This window comes from Papio anubis, chromosome 4 (genome assembly GCF_008728515.1).
Source record: "Papio anubis isolate 15944 chromosome 4, Panubis1.0, whole genome shotgun sequence".
Taxonomy (NCBI): Eukaryota; Metazoa; Chordata; class Mammalia; order Primates; family Cercopithecidae; genus Papio; species Papio anubis.
In genome coordinates, this window is record NC_044979.1 from 19,839,266 (window position 1) to 19,856,648 (window position 17,383).

The following is a 17,383-nucleotide window of genomic DNA, read 5'->3' on the forward strand; positions in this document are numbered from 1 at the left end:
CACCATGTTGGCCAGGCTGTTCTCAAACTCCTGACCTCAGGGGGATCCAACCGCCTCAGCCTCTCAAAGTGCTGGGATTAACCAGCCCTGTTTTTCTCCTAACTTCTTGCACTAGCATTTTCTTTGAAACCATCTTGGAATTTTAAAATGCATGAACCAACCTCTGCTAGCTTCAAACGTTTCTTCTTCAGCTTCCTCACCTCTCTCAGCCTTCACAGAATTAGAGAGCACCTTGCTCTGTATTAGACTTTGGCTGAAGGGAATGTTGTGGCCAGATCGATCTTCCATCCAGACCACTCAAACTTTCTCCATAGGAGCAATAATGCTGTTTCCCTTTCTCATCCTTTGTGTGTTCACTGCGGCAGCACTGTTCTTTTTTTTTAAGAACTTTTCCTTTGCTTTCACAACTCGGCTGTTTGGCACAAGAGGTTTAGCCCATGTCAGCTTTCAACACGGCTTCCTCACCAGGCTTCATCATGTCTAGTTTATTTAAAGTGAGTGATATGCACCTCTTTCTTTCACTTGAACACTTCAGAGGCCATTGCAGGGTTAGTAATTGGCCTAATTTCAATACCGTTGTGTCTCAGGGAATAGGGAGGCCTGGGGAGAGGCAGAGCAATGAGGAACAGGTGGTTAGTGGAGCAGTCAGAACACACACAACGTTTATTGTTTTTAAGTTTGTGGTGTTCCATGGGCATGGTTCATGGTTCCCCCAAACAGTAGTAACATCAAAGATCAAAGATCACGGGTCACTATAACAGATGATTAAAGAGTTTGAAATATTGCAAGAAGAACCAAAGTGTGACTGAGACCTGAAGTGAGCACATGTTGTTGGAAACATAGCACCGAGCTGGTCATGGTGGCTTACGCCTATAATCCCAACACTTTAGGAGGCTGAGGCAGGAGGATCACTTGAGCCCAGAAGTTTGAGACCAGCCTGGGCAACATAGTGGGACCTGTCTCTAAAAATATTTAAAAATTAGCCACGTGTGGTGACACATGCCTGTAGTCCCAGCTACTCGGGGCGGCTGAGGCAGGAGGGATTACCTGAGCCCAGCAGATCAAGGCTGCAGTGAGTCGAGATTGCACCACTGCACTCCAGCCTGGGTGACAGAGTGAGACTCTATCTCAAAAAAAAAAAAAAAAAGAAAAAAAAGAGAGAAAGAAAAATAGCACCAATAAACTTGCTTAAAGTTGCCACAAATCTTTGATTTGTGAAAAACACAATATCTGTAAATCACAGTGAAGTGAAGCACAATCAAACGAGGCATGCCTGTATTGGATTTTTGTTCTGGGATATAGTATTAGAGTATACCCCAGATCAGTGGTTTCTTTCATTAAGCATTTTAAAATTCCAAGATTGTTTCAAAGAAAACATTAGTGCAGGACGTTAATCCCAGCACTTTTAGAGGCTGAGGCGGTTGGACCCCCTGAGGTCAGGAGTTTGAGACCAGCCTAGCCAACATGATGAAACCCTGTCTCTACAAAAAATACAAAAATTAGCTGGGCATGGTGGCGGGCGCCTGTAATCCCAGTTATGTGGGAGGCTGAGGCAGGAGAATCACTTGAACCCAGGAGGCGGAGGTTGCAGTGAGCCGAGATTGTGCCATTGCACTCCAGCCTAGGCAACAAGAGCAAAACTCTGTCTCAAAAAAAAAAAAAAAAAAAAAGGTAAAACAGGGTTCCTGCATTTCAGAACAAATGAGTGTTGGTCTTTTTTTCCAACAGTAGCTCTGCACTGTGGCTGCTTTTGAAGAGCAGCAGGGATGCTCTGTATTTAGCAGAATCCAAAAGTAGCTATTCCCCTTGGATCCTCCCGAAGCTGTAAATGAGAGACAGGAGTGATCACTGCCCCGGTTTGAAGGCTGAGAACCAGTGTGTGCTTGGGTCTCGGTATAACTTTTCCCAGATGTTGTTCTTTCTGGGTTCCTAGTGAGATAAGTTTAATATGCAAATTAGAAGTAAAGTTAAATTTTTTTTAAATTTTAAAAAGATGTAATTAGGCCAAATTGAAATTAGAACATCACTAATTTCAATTTGGCCTAATTATATCTTTTTTGTTTGTTTGTTTGTTTTGTTTTGAGACAGAGTCTCACCCTGTTGCTCAGGCTGGAGAGCAGTGGTGTGATCTCAGCTCACTGCAACCTCCGCCTCCCGGGTTCAAGTGATTCTCCTGCCTCAGCCTCCTGAGTAGCTGGGATTACAGGCACACACCATCATGCCCAGCTAATTTTGGTATTTTTAGTAGAGACGGAGTTTCACCATGTTGGCCAGGCTGGTCTCAAACTCCTAACCTCAGGTGATCCACCCGCCTCGGCCTCCCAAAGTGCTGGGATTACAGGAGCAAGCCACTGCGCCCGGCCGAATTATATCTTTTTAAAGCCTATTCACTTAACCTTTTTTTGTTCTTCCTTTCCTGGTCAAAATGTGGATTAGCAAAAATAAAGGAAATAAAAATCTGTATAACTCTACCACCAGAGACACTGGCATCAAAATGTTAGTAAATTTTGGTCTTTTTAAAATAAATAAATAAATAAATAAACAATCCCAGCATTTTGAGAGGCCGAGGCAGCTGGATTGCTTGAGCCCAGGAGTTCGAGACCAACCTGGGCAACATAGCGAGACCTTATGTCTACTAAAAAATATATAAAAAATTGGCCAGGCGTGTTGGTGCACATCTGTGGTCCCAGCTACTTGGGAGGCTGAGGTAGGCTGAGAATTGCTTGAGCCTGGGAAGTGGAGGCTGCAATGAGCCAGAATTACATCACTGCACTTCAGCCTGGACAACACAGCAAGACCCTGTCTCAAAAAAAGTTAAAGGCTGGGTGCTGTGGATCACGCCTGTAATCCCGGCACTTTGGGAGGCGGAGGTAGGCAGATCACTTGGGCCCAGGAGTTTGAGACCAGCCTGGGCAACATAGTGAAAACCCATCTCTACAAAAAATACAAAAATTAGCTGGGTGTGGTGGTGCACCTCTGTAGTCCTAGCTATTCACGAGGCTGAGGTGGGAGGATCACTTAAACCAGGGAGACAGAGGTTGTAGTGAGCCGAGGTTGTGCCACTGTAATCCAGCCTGGGCAACAGAGTGAGGTCCTGTCTCAAAAACAAAAAACTTTTAAAATAATAAATAAATCTAAGTCAACTTAATGTTGTTTGGCAATCAGGACGGATGGGGATGATTTTCTTTCTAATTAACCTTCTGGTAAGCTGTTGGTTTGGATTCCAGAGTACACAAGGGCAGAGGGGTGGCAATAAAAGGATAAGAATTTGTGTGAGATGCAATCTGGAAAGAAAGATCAGAAGCTATTCTGGGGCTCTCTAGCAGCCGTTTTTCTAACTGCTGGAGGGAAATGGCGCCCGGCAGCTAGAGCATCCTAGGGAGTCCCACCCTTGTGTGCCTATCCTGCACTCCAGTTGGGGGGCAGTGCCCCACTGACCTCCTGATACAGCTCATGGAATTTTGCAGAGGCTTCCCAGGGTTTGTGGCTGAGATGAGAACTTCGTGACTAGGCAAGCCGGGTCCAGAGAGCGACCTTTGGTTTCGAGCCCTTGTCTTTAATGCTGCATAACGGTGAGACTTCAGCTCACAAACTGCCTTTTAGGGACCCTTGTGAAATACGTCTGTATCAATGTCTCTTCCTTGACTGCAGGGCTCTCTTTAACTGCTAACTGGGTACCTATCAACTCCTCAGAGGGCATTTCCTGCCATGGTTGGTGTCCTGCTGTGACTCCCCCACCCACTGACCAGACAGGAATGAACCGGAAGTAATTTACCAACTATGAGGTTGGTGCAAAAGTAATCGCAGTTTCATCATTACTTTTAGTGGCAAAAACTGCAATTACTTTGCACCAGTGTAATATTTCTGTGTTGGGGCTCAGGAACCAATACCCCAAAATATGGCACTCTGACATGCTGACCTCAAGAAGAGGTCTCAAGTTCTCTCTGACCCCGCTGCCTCCTGTCTCTCGATCATCCGTCTCTCCCGAAATACAGGATGAAGCTGTTCTCTGAGGTTCCCTTATCTGCCTAACATCTGGACTTACGAAAAAGAGAAAAGTGACCTCTGGTCCCTTCCCTGAGGTCTTGTTAACTGAACTCATATCGCAGGAAGACAGACTAAGTCTGTCAATGCAACTGGACAGACTTCTGACACAAACCATTGTCTGCTCTGCAGGCCCAACAGACCTTGTCCCAGGTCATTGTATGTTCTTCAAGCCCAATGAATTCCCTTAAAAATCATTTACTACCCCCCAAAATGGCCTGCACTTCCCCGTCTCCCTTTCCTCTAAGAAGAAGGGTCTAGAACCATTTGTACCCATTGTGTGGTATGGCAATCACTGAGTAATTTTCCTCCCCCGTGCATGCTAATCAGTTTGTGTGTCATCGTCCTTAATAATCTGCTTTTTGTCAGTTGATTTTTCAGTGAACCTTCAGAGGGCAAAGGGTGAGTTTCCCCTTGACCCAGACATGCGCAAGGCCAAAAGTATGCTTTTGTCTGTGACGAAGTCCTCCACGCTTCAGTCCCTTTCAGGATAATTAAGGTTTCACCTTCTAATGTAACTGGCCCCTGAACTTCAGAAGTTGAGATAAATATCTGTATACTTGTCACATCATTGGGTTCAGAATTACTGAATTTTCAGATGTCTCACAATTTTAGAAAGATTGTGATGGATGGCAAAATCAGAATTGAAAATGGCATGACAGACTAAAACACAGAGCCAAAAATCAACAAAATTTTATTTAATCCAATTAAAGTTCTAAGTTAAAAAAAATCTGCTGGCCGGGTGCAGTGGCCCAGGTGTGTAATCCCAGCACTTTGGGAGGCCAGGGTGGGCGGATCACGAGGTCAGGAGATCGAGACCATCCTGGCTAACATGGTGAAACCCCATCTCTACTAAAAATACAAAAAAAAAAATTAGCCAGGCTTGGTGGCGTGCACCTGTAGTCCCAGCTACTCAGGAGGCTGTGGCAGGAGACTGGCGTGAACCCGGGAGGTGGAGCTTGCAGTGAGCCGAGATTGTGCCACTGCACTTTAGCCTGGGCGACAGAGCAAGATTCTATCTCAAAAATAAAATAAAATAAAATAAAATAAAAATCTGGGCCTGGTATGGTGGCTCACGCTTGTAATCCCAACACTTTGGGAGGCCAAGGTGGGCAGACCATGAGGTCAGGAGTTTGAGACCAGCCTGACCAACATAGTGAAACCCTGTCTCTACTAAAAATACAAAAATTAGCCTGGCATGGTGGCGGGCACTTGTAATCCCAGCTACTCAGGAGGCTGAGGCAGGAGAATCTCTTGAACCCAGGAGGTGGAGGTTGCAGTGAGCTGAGATCGTGTCACTGCTCACCAGCCTGGGTGACAGAGCGAGACTCCATATCAAAAAAAAAAAAAAAAAAAAATCTGGCCAGGCACGGTGGCTCAGGCCTGTAATCCCAGCACTGTGCGAGGCTGAGGCAGGTGGATTGGCTCAGGTCAGGAGTTCCAGACCAGCCTGGCCAACATGGCAAAACCCTGTGTCTACTAAAAATACAAAAATTAGCCGGACTTGGTGGTGGGTGCCTGTAATCCAAGCTATTCGGGAGGCTGAGGCAGGAGAATCACTTGAACCCGGGAGGTGGAGGTTGCGGTGAGCCGAGATCGCACTACTGCACTCCAGTCTGGGAGAGCAAGACTCCATCTCAAAAAAAAAAAAGAGAGCTCGGAGAATTGTATGTGCTAGTGGGAGTGATCCATGGAGTGGGGGAGGTTACAGATAATGCAAAAGACAAAGGAGAATGTGAGAGGAACTGGGATTCAGAGTATAGCGGGGAAACTGGCCTTCAGAGGAACAAGAGTATTTCCCTATTGTGCAATGGAGGGAAAGCATAGGACACAGGCCAAGATTCAGGTCAGTCTGTTGATGTGCAAAAATTGACAACCTTTTTGGTTCTGGAAAAAAATAATTCCCAGTGAATATGTTACCATTTCTTTAGATTTATCAGCCTTGGGATTTTTTTAATAGGTAGCAGAAACATTATTTCACAGCAAATTGTTTAGTTTTGTGCTTTTTAAGAGATAAACTCTGTTTCATTCTCCATGGCAAATAAGATACATTCAGATTAATGGTGTCTTGTTATTTGGTGTAACATAGTGATTGAGTGACATGGTGGTATTTATTCTTTTAAATTTGTTAGGGTATGTTTTATGGCCCAGAATGTGGTCTGTCTTATGAATTCTCCATGTGAGCCTGAGAATCATGGGTATTCTGCTGTTGCTGGATAAAGTATTTCATAAATGTCAATTAAATCCAGCTGATTGATGGTGCTGTTCAGTCCAACTACGTCCTTACTGATTTTCTGCCTGTGGATCTGTCAGTTAATGATAGAGGGGTGTTGAAGTCTCCAGCTATAATAGTGGGTTAGTCTATTTCTCCTTGCATTTTTATCAGTTTTTGCCTCACACATTTTGATGTTCTGTTGTTAGTTGCATGCACATTAAGGATTGTTATGTCTTCTTGGAGAACTGGCCTGTTTATCATTATATAATGGCTGTCTTCATCCTTGATAAATTTCCTTGCTCTGAAGTTGGCTTGGTCTGAAATGAATATAGCTACTCTGGTTTTCTCTTGGTTAATGTTAGCATGGTATATCTTTTGCCATCCTTTACTTTTAAGCTATCTGTCTTTACAGTTAAAGTATGTTTCTTTTAGATAACATATAGTTGTTTTTTTTTTTTTTGGTCACTCATATAGTTTCTGCCTTTTAATTGATATATTTATACCATACAAATTTAAAGTGATTATTTATTTGGTTGAATTAATGTCTGCTATATTTGTAACTATTTTCTATTAATTATCTTGTCCTTTGTTTCTTTCTCTTTTTTTTTGTAATCCCCACTTTTCTGCCTTCTCTGGTTTATGGGCATTTTATTTATTTATTTATTTTATTTTTTATTTTTTTGAGACAGAGTCTTGCTCTGTCGCCCAAGCTGGAGTGCAGTGGCACAATCTTGGCTCACTGCAACCTCTCCCTCCTGGGTTCAAGAGATTCTCTAGCCTCAGCCTTCCAAGTAGCTGGGATTATAGGAGTGTGCCACCATGCCTGGCTACTTTTTGTATAGTTTTTTAGTAGAGATGGGGTTTCACCATGTTGGCCAGGCTGCTTTCGAACTCCTGTCCTCAAGTGATCCGCCTGCCTTGGCCTCCCAAAGTGCTGGAATTACAGGCATGAGCCACCGCCCCCAGCCTTGAGCATTTTGTATCATACTATTTCCTCCTCTCCCTTAGCATATCAATTATACTTTTTTAAAACTTTTTTTTGCACTAGAGTTTCAGTATACATTTATGACTAATCTAAGTCTAATTGCAAATGACGCTAGACTGCTTTATGGGCATCGAAGCCCTTTACACATTAGATGGAAACCCAGAAGACATGGTGATGTTTAATTCACAGTTAACCCCACCCCAAACACACATGTGCCGACCCAGACATAGAGCTTCCCCACTAGTGTTGCCCAAAGTTACTATGCAACTTACCCAAACTAATGGGTTGTGCAACCTAAATGCTTTGTAACTGAAAACATCCCTCTAGATGAAGATGTCCATTAAAAACAAAAAATTAGAAAGAAATAAAATTGAGTGGTGTGGTTTTGCTAGAATGTTTTAAAAGTAATTGCTAGAATGTAATATGATATGGCATCCCCTAATAATCACCATCATCATTGTAGTGGAAGCAGTAATGGTAAAACTAATAAAGTATAGGATAGGAATAACTTAACTTTGCAGTCAAAGCACTGAATACATATTCGTCTGCGCTTCTTACTATATACATGGCCTTAGGTAACTTGAGATTTGATTAAAAACGAAAACATATTGAGAAATAAAATTGAGTAAGTGGCTTTGTTAGAATGATTTTTAAATAATTGGTAAAATATATTACAACATGTTACATCTTAATAATAATAGTAATAGTAGTAGCAGTAGTAGTAGTAGTGGTAGTAATAGGAGTAATGGTAATAATAACAAAGTACATAACAGAAGAATCAGGTATTAACGTAGTGTAGTCACTATGCCTGAATTTGGGTTCACCTTTGTTTCCTTCTGTACACGTGACCTTGGGTAAGTTATTTAACCTCTTTCAGCTTCCATTGCTGTAACTGGTGGATGGTTCTTAGGACTCCTGGGGACTTTTATGAGCAAGAATGATCTCTCAGAAGCAGGTGTTTTACTTTCTGAGGTCTTAGAATATCCTAGAAGGTCATTAATTTTCTGCTGTATTTTATTTTTTAATACAGTTTTATTATGGGCCGGGTGCGGTGGCTCATGCCTGTAATTCCAGCCCTTTGGGAGGCTGGGCAGATTACCCGAGGTCCAGAGTTCAAGACCAGCCTGGCCAACATGGTGAAACTCAGTCTCTACTAAAAATACAAAACTTAGCCAGGCATGGTGGTGCACACCTGTAATCCCAGCTACTTGGGAGGCTGAGGCAGGAGAATCACTTGAGCCCAGGAGGTGGAGGTTGCAGTAAGTCGAGATTGCGCCACTGTACTCCAACCCGGGTGACAAAGTGAGACTCTTTAAAAAAAAAAAAAAGAAAGAAAGAAAGAAAGAGTAAAAGAAACCCTGTTTTATTATGAAATTATGATTTTTCCAAGAGATTTTTGGAAAGTAAATTCCAGTACAGAAAAAAAAAAAAAAATCTCTTTAACTATGAAAGTCCTAAATGGCCTCTCTTCCCAACAGAAGGCTGTTCAATCTACATTGAAAATCTGTTTTGAGTGTGGCCACCTTCATCAATGGTCTGAGCCAGATCTCCTGAACACCTTGCTGCAGCTCCCACATCTGCTGCTTCACCTTGCACTTTTATGTTGCAGAGACAGTTTCTTTCCTTAAACTTCATGAATCACCCTCTGCTGGCTTCAGATTTTTCTTCTTCAGTTTCCTCACCTCTCTCAGCCTTCACAGAATTGAAGTGAGTTAGGGCCTTGCTCTGGATTGGGCTTTGATTTAAGGGACTGTTGTGGCCAGATTGATCTTCTATCCAGGCCACTCAGACTTTCTCCATATGAGCAATAAGACTGTTTCACTTTCTAATCCTTTGTGTGTTCACTGGGGTAGCACTTTTCATTTGGTTCAAGAACTTCTTCTTTACATTCACAACTTGGCCATCTATTTGGCACAAGAGGCCTAGCTTTGGGCCTATCTCAGCTTGTGCCATGTCTTCCTCACCAAGCTTAATCATTTCTAGCTTTTGATTTAGAATGAGGGACATAGGGCTCTTCCTTTCACATGAGCACTTAGAGGCCATTGTAGGGTTATTAAATGGCCTAATTTCAATATTGTTGTGTCTCAGGAATAGGGAGGCCCCAAAAGAGGGAGAGAGATGGGGGAATGGCCAGTGAGTGGAGCAGTGAGAACACGCACGGCATTCATTGATTAAGCTCATTGTCTTATATGGGTGAGGTTTGGGGTACTACAAAACAATTCCAGCAGTAACATCAAAGATCGCTTCTAAGAGATCATCATGACAGATATAATAATAATGAAAAAGTGGGAAATGTTGCAAGAATTACCAAAATGTGACACAGAGACCCAGGAGCACGTGCTGTTGGGAAAATGGCGCCAGTGTGCTCTACGCAGCGTTGCCACAAATCTTCAATTTGTTAAAAATTGACAAATCCGGCCGGGCGCGGTGGCTCAAGCCTGTAATCCCAGCACTTTGGGAGGCCGAGACGGGCGGATCACGAGGTCAGGAGATCGAGACCATCCTGGCTAACACGGTGAAACCCTGCCTCTACTAAAAAATACAAAAAACTAGCCGGGCAAGGTGGCGGGCGCCTGTAGTCCCAGCTACTCGGGAGGCTGAGAAAGGAGAATGGCGTAAACCCGGGAGGCGGAGCTTGCAGTGAGCTGAGATCTGGCCACTGCACTCCAGCCTGGGCGACAGAGCGAGACTCCGTCTCAAAAAAAAAAAAAAAATTGACAAATCCACAAATCTTCAGTTTGTAGAAAAATACAATACCTGTGAAGTGCGTTAAAGCAAAGTGCAATAGAATGAGGCATGCTTATATGTACCTATAGATATAGATTTGTATCATTTTTTCTGCATAACATTTTCTTGAATGGATCTACCATAATCTCATCATTCCCCTCATGTTAAACATGTGGCAGTTTTTAATGTTTTGCTATTATAAATAATGGTGTGCTATCTCTGTATCTGTATAAATTGCCTAGGTGTCATATTATTTCTTTAGAATAAATTCCTGGAGGTAAAATTACTGAGGCAAGTGGCCCAAATAGATTGAAAGGATTTTATTCCAAAATATCAATTATATTTCAGAAATCCTGGTCAAATGTATATCCCTAAAAAAAGTATACCCCTAATGTCCATGTTTGACGATACATCTAAGTGTACCTTCACCAGCATTAGGACTACAGGCACATACTTTTTAGTATTTTATAACTTGGCCAATTAAAAAATTCTAATGAGTTTTCATAGTTATCATTTATAGCTATATAATATCCCATAATAAGAATATTTTGCCATTACCTTATTATTTGACCTTTACTTTCTTTTCCCAATATGTTGCATTACCTAGAATAGCAATTATTAGAAACAACTATTATTTTTACAGATTATCTTCCTAGCTTTTAGCTTTTTTTTTCCTTTGAATTATTTTTCTATTAGGCAAATTATTAGAATTAAGTCATAAGATGTAGATATTTTCAGTATATAGGATTTTAAGAGACTCCTTCATAATGTGTTGAACATCATTCACTGGTTACCAAACAGAGATAGATCATCTTTCTTGAGGTGTGGCTAAATGGGTGTGTGTGTGTGTGTGTGTGTAAGAGAGAGACAGAGAGAGGATGGAACTTGGCTTCTAATGTTGCTTTCAGCTCAGATTCTGTAACTCACTATATTGTCCCAGTATCTAAATCAGTCTTGCTGATGAGGGTTTAAAGCAGAGAATTTCTAGCCTGGAGAGGATCAGCTACTTTAAAAAATACCCGTGCTGAGCTGCTTATCCTGATGTGACTTTGACCAACTCACATTATCTCCTTGGGTTTCATGGAAAGCCATAGATACAAGTAAAAAATAAATTATGTGAACAACATGAACTGCTCAGCTGAACATCTCTGGGTAAAAAGTGAAAATGTCTTCACCCTTAGATAATCATTAAGTTCTGATTTGCCTTACATGCAAATTCCTCGCATCACACAGATCTTAAGCAGATGACCCCGGCCAGCACCCCTCACCTACATCCCCACCCCAGGGCTTTTCAAAGGGGGTCACCTGGCCTTACCCTCAGGAAGTTGGGAGGTGAGAGGTTTGTTTGCTCCTGTTGATTTAGCTGCATTTCATGTGGTCTTCATCCGGAGATGAGTTGGAAAGCTGCCATCCCTGAAAGCAAACTGGAGATGCTGGGAGACTATGGGAGGTTCTGTTTGTCTCCAGGAAAATTTAGCTCTTGCAGCGATATATCAAGTCTATGAAAACTATTTTTAAATGTTAAAAGTCATTTTAAAATTATTAAAACTCCTGCCTACCTGGCATGTACATTCTAGTGTCTTACAGAATAAGAATGGTTCAAAATACCCCCAGTCTAAGCCTTCTAGGGCACAATACTGGAGGTTTTTGTCATCAGCGTGGTGTGTGACACAGCTGTCTTCTACCCTCCTAACCTGGTTGCACTGTTTGTTCTCACTGCTAGGACAGACTTTCAGAATGGAGTGATAATATCTGCATTTTAGTTTATTTCTGGGAAAAACACATTGTGGTTTCATACCGAGTTCCAAAAAAGTCGACAACAGAGTTGCTGTCTTGAACACATTTTCTTCCTTTGTGTCTCCGCAAATCTGGCATAACTCCAGCCTATTTGGTGGTGAAAATTTATTTTTAATTTTAATAACCCAGCCTCAGGTGTGAAGGTGAAAAATCTACCCATAGGTATATAGTAAGAGAGAGGAGATTTTGTTGTTTAATTCAGCTAAAATGCACACCCCCTAGAACTTTATTCATAACCATCTTAAAAACCATGTTAGGCTGGGCGCGGTGGCTCATACCTGTAATCACAGCACTTTGGGAGGCCGAGGTAGGCGGATCACCCGAGGCCAGGAGTTCAAGATCAGCCTGGCCAACATGGCAAAACCCTGTCTCTACTAAACAAACAAACAAAAAATACAAAAATTAGCCAGGTGTGGTGGTGCATGCTTGTAATCCCAGCTACTTGGGAGGCTGAGGCAGGAGAATCACTTGAACCCGGAAGGCGGAGGTTGCAGTAAGCTGAGATCGTTCCACTGCACTCCAGCCTGGGTGGCAGAGGAAGACGCCATCTCAAGAAAAAAAAAAAAAAAGTGTTAAAAGTAATATGCTAACTATGATACAAATTGATAGCAATGTTGTCTTTAGATTCAAAATAAAATTGGATTCAATAAATTGAATTTAATATCTAACGGTGGGGATACCATGCATATTATTCTTCGGTGAGGCATAAACATGACTGATGTCTATCATGATATAGGAAAATAGAAAGAAACAATGAAAAGTCAATTTCAATTTCTGGTTCAACTGAATGAAAGATCCTTATGTCAATTTGAGAAGCAGGTCATCCCATAGGACCGAGTTTAATTAAAGCGTTTCTGCTGTGACTTAGTGATACTGCATCTGGCACTATTTTCCAGGAAAATACAATCACAGGCCCATGAATGAGCAGGTGAGGATTTTCATCCCAGTGTGCTATGAAGTGGGACTTGGAGGCAGCCTAGGAGTCGGTCTACCAGAGAACAGAGAAATGAATTGTGGTGGCCTCACATGATAGAATCCTCTGCAGCCGCTGGAAGCTCTGGACCATAGGCACATAGCAGCCTAAGTAAATCTTGGAAATATACTACTGAGTGAAAAAACTAAGAAGCAGCATGAGCACTAATGTAAATGCAAACACCTGAACTTATAATAACACTTCACATTTCACAAGAGCGCATACACGGGCTCATATGGTTGCCTTGGGGAAATAGCCATAGGAGAATGAGAGAGGGGGATGGGAATAAAAGGGATTAAAGAGTGAAATGAGGCTGGATGTGGTGGCTCATGACTGTAACCCCAGCACTTTGGGAGGCTGAGGCAGGTGGATTGCTTGAGGTTAGGAGTTCGAGACCAGCCTGGCCAACATGGTGAAACCCTGTCCTTACTGAAAACACAAAAATTAGCCAGGCACGATGGCAGGTGGCTGTAATCCCAGCTACTCAGTAGGCTGAGGCAGGAGAATCCCTTGAACCCAGGAGGCAAAGATTGCAGTGAGCTGAGATCACGCCACTGCACTGGTCTCAGCCTAGGCAAAAGAGCAAGATTACATCTCAAAAAAAAAAAAAAAAAAAAAAAAAAAAGGTAAAATGAGGGGACCTTGCAGAGGCCAGTGGTGACAGAGTGACATGAACTAAGAGGAATGACAAACTAGACTCTGCACAGACATCAGAAAGCTGGGGTTAGATGAATAAAACTTCATGTGAAGAAGAGCTGGGCCTACATTGGCTGTATGTCATATATTTTTCCAGAATAGATGAAAATAACTTCCTGAAGAGTAAATTAGCCACTTCTAACCGATTCAGTGATTCTAAGAATGGACTTGATAAATGAATTTAGGTGTTAAAGTGTGCTCTTAGTACGTAAGATACGGAAGTTATCCTTCTACCAATACTTTTGTTTGTTACTGAAGATTTTAAATTTAAGGAATTTGATGGATTAAATATTATCTTTCTCTAGAGTGGGTACTAAGACTCTCTGAGACACTCTTAGCTCATTTTTTTTAATAGACTATATTTTAGAGCAGTTTTAGGTTCACAGCAAAACCGAGCAGAAAGTGCAGAGTTCTCATATATCCCCTGCTCCCCAGTGCACAGCTACCCCCATTATCAACACCCCCCACCAGTCTGGTACATTTGTTACAGCTGATGAGCCTGCACTGACACATCAGTATCATCCAGAGTCCAGAGTTTGCATTGGAGTTCACTCTTGGTGTTGTACATTCTGTGGGTTTGGACAAATGTATAATGACATGTACCCACCATTATAATTCCGAGTAGTTCTGCTGCCCTAAAAATCCTCTGTGCTCTGCTTATTCATCCCTCCCTCCCCACAAACCCCTGGCAGCCACCGATCTTTTTACTGCCTCCATAAGTTTACCTTTTCCAGATGTCATATAGTTGGAATCATTCAGTATGTAGTCTTTTCAGATTGGCTTTTTTTCACTCAGTAGTATGCAAATAAATATCCTCCATGTCTTGTCGTCTTTTTTTGAGACTGAGTCTCACTCTGTTACCCACGCTAGAGTGCAGGGATACAAATACGGCTCACTGCAGCCTCAACCTCCTAGGCTCAAGGGATCCTCCTGTCTCAGCCTCCTGAGTAGCTGGGACTACAAGCATGTGCCACCACACCTGGCTGATTTTTTAATTTTTTGTAGAGATGGGGGTCTTGCTATGTTGCCTAGGCTGGTCTCGAACTCCTGCAGTTAAGGCATCTTCCCACCTCGGCTTCCCAAAGTGCTGGGATTATAGGTGTGAGCCACTGAGCCTGGCTCTCTGTGTCTTTTCATGGCTTGATAATTTAATTATTCTCTATACTTTATATATTATTTATAACAATACAAACTTAGGAAAAAACCACTTGCTCAACCAATGATAAAAGAGAGAAATTTGCTTGTTTTTAAATGACCATTTGGTTTCCTCCTTGATAGAAAGGAACATGTCATGAAAGAAATATGATAATTGCATCTTGGTTCTGTCTGTGTTAGTAGGAAAGAGAAATGTGCTTCTACGTGCACTGAAATTGCACATAGAAGTGCAATTTCACATCAGTTGCATTCAGGATGGGAAACTGAAACTCCACATTTGCAGCCTGTGGAATGGGATTGCCATCTGCACTAGGGCTCCTTGACCAATGGCTCTTGATCCGTCTGGCCATGAGATTGATTATGGTTTGGAATCCATTTTGTTTTAACTGTAGTCTTTGTTTTTATCACAGTTTGAACAACACATATGCAAATACACCATGTAGCAAGTCTGCTTTGTAGCAGTTGAGCACGTAATGGAAGCCAAGTGTTAGATCTTATGTGCAGTTCCCTTTTTCCATGGGTTTTAGCAGCCCTTAGGAACTGCTCTGCACATTTTAAAGGGTGCCTGTTCCTCAAGGAAACGGAGTGTGTGATGAACAACCTGGGCTTCTATTGGAGCTTTCTGGATCCCAGCGGGCAGCAGCGTGGTTGCCATGCATGCTTGAGTTTTACACTCACATGGACCCTGGAGCCCAGTACACCCAGCCAGCCCCTCAGACACTTGGCATGGCACTCTCTGCTGCCATTCTGAGTCAGGCAGGGGTGGAATTGGCTATGGGTTGTGGGCAGGGGAGGGAAGTGAGCTCAGGGATCCCCAGAGCACGGCCAGGACAAAGCGCTGGGGTATGTGTATATGTGTGCATGTGCAGTGTGTTAGAGGGATTTACTGGAAGGGGGCTTCTGGCTGCCCCAGGACTTGGCTAAGAGTCCTGAATTCCCCACCTCTGCCACCCCCAGCTCTCACATAGGTTAGCTCCGTTTGGATGGGAACAGCACCTTTGTGCCGTGCACATGATGTGCCTGGGACCTGGCCTGGCATCACTCACCTCTAGCTGCATCTCCCGGGCAGGGTCTCCACCTCCTGCTCATCCTAGGGGTGCAGCCTGGAGCTGTTAGAGGCTGTGTTAGTGTTTGGTCAAGTCTTTAAATGTGAGGGGAAGAGAGTGGATGAAATCATTTATGCTGAGAGTCTGTAGTTTTTATAAGCCAAGGTTAAGGTCTAGTCGAGAAGAGGGCTCCAAAAAAGCCTGGCTAGAGTTTGGTCAAGGAGGGTGTGTGTGTGTGTGTGTGTATGTGTGTCCATCCAGGGAGGAAGAGGCAACTTGACTTGGAAGACTAATCCCAGTAAACCAAAATCCAGCCGGGAGTTGGGGGCCGGGGAAGACGAGGGGAAGCAAGGGCAGGACCAGGTTTATGGGGCCTTAAATGTAGACATTTAAGGGGAGGCTGCCTTTAGAAAAGAAAAGGATACAAAATTAGAAATACAGTATTAAACTGAGGGCCTCGGAGGGGCCCATTCAAATAAGGGAGGCTTAAGTTTAAGCTTCTCTTGGTTCACAGCAGGTCTTCCTCTGGGGAAGGGTATGTACATTCCAGGCCATGTGAACAGCAAAAATGAAGGCCAGGAGGTTAGAGTGTTTAGGGAATGGGAATCATTTTGAACCCTGTTTGTATGAAGGATATGCAAGAGGTAAAGCTAGAGAAATGTCTGGAGATCCAATTACAGAGCTCTTTTGGCTCACCTTGAGTAAAAATCCTGTTCTGTCAGCTGTGCAGAGCCACAGAAGGATTTTGGAAGGGGGTGATTTGATTGCTTATTTATGTATTAGACAGATCACTCTCGAAGAAGTGAGGAGGAGGGACTGGAGCCAGGTAAGGCTGGAAGTAGATGCCAGGCAGAGGGTGTTTACAAGGCACTCCTACCACATGGCAAGGAAGATCCCCTATAGATGACTTCAGAATGGATACTGGGGTTCAGACAGAGCAATTTCTTCATCAGAAACATCTAGATTAACATTTCTCCAAGTTAAAAAATATGCTTCGGTATATTTTTGTAGAAATGAGGTCTCCCATAGACTGAATATTTGTGTCCCCCTAAAATTCATGTTGAATCCTAGTGCCCAAGGTGATGGTATTTGGAGGTGAGGCCTTTAGGAGGTGATTAGGTCATAAGGGTGGAGCCCTCACAATTGGGATTAGTGCCGTTGTAGAAGGGGCTCCAGAGAACTCCTTTGCCCTCTTTCCACCACATGAGGATGCAATGAGAGGACGGCTGTCCATGAATCAAGAAGTGGACCCTCCCCAGAAACCACCCATGCTGGCACCCTGATCTCAGACTTCCAGCCTCCAGAACCATGAGAAATAAATGTCTGTTGTTTAAAAGCTACCCAGTCTATGATAATTTGTTACAGCAGTCCAAAACGACTAAGACAAGGCTCAAGCTATCCTAAGACTTGTTTTTGATTAATTTTTTGTTTTGCTTTGTTTTATTTTAGAGACAATGTCTTGCTGTGTCACCCAGGCTAGAGTGCAGTGGCTATTCACAGGCATGATCACTGGGCATTACACCCTCAAAGCAATTAATCACTGGGCCCAAGCCGTCCTCCCTCCTCAGATTCCACAGTAGCTGGGACTACAGATGTGCACCACCAGGTCCAGCTGATTAATCTTACATGCTGTAAAATTTAATTGTTAATAAAAAATTGTATATTTGTTTTGTTTGCGTTAGGTGTCATGCATATGAAAATATATATATAAATTTATTTTTTTTTTTTTGAGATGGAATTTTGCT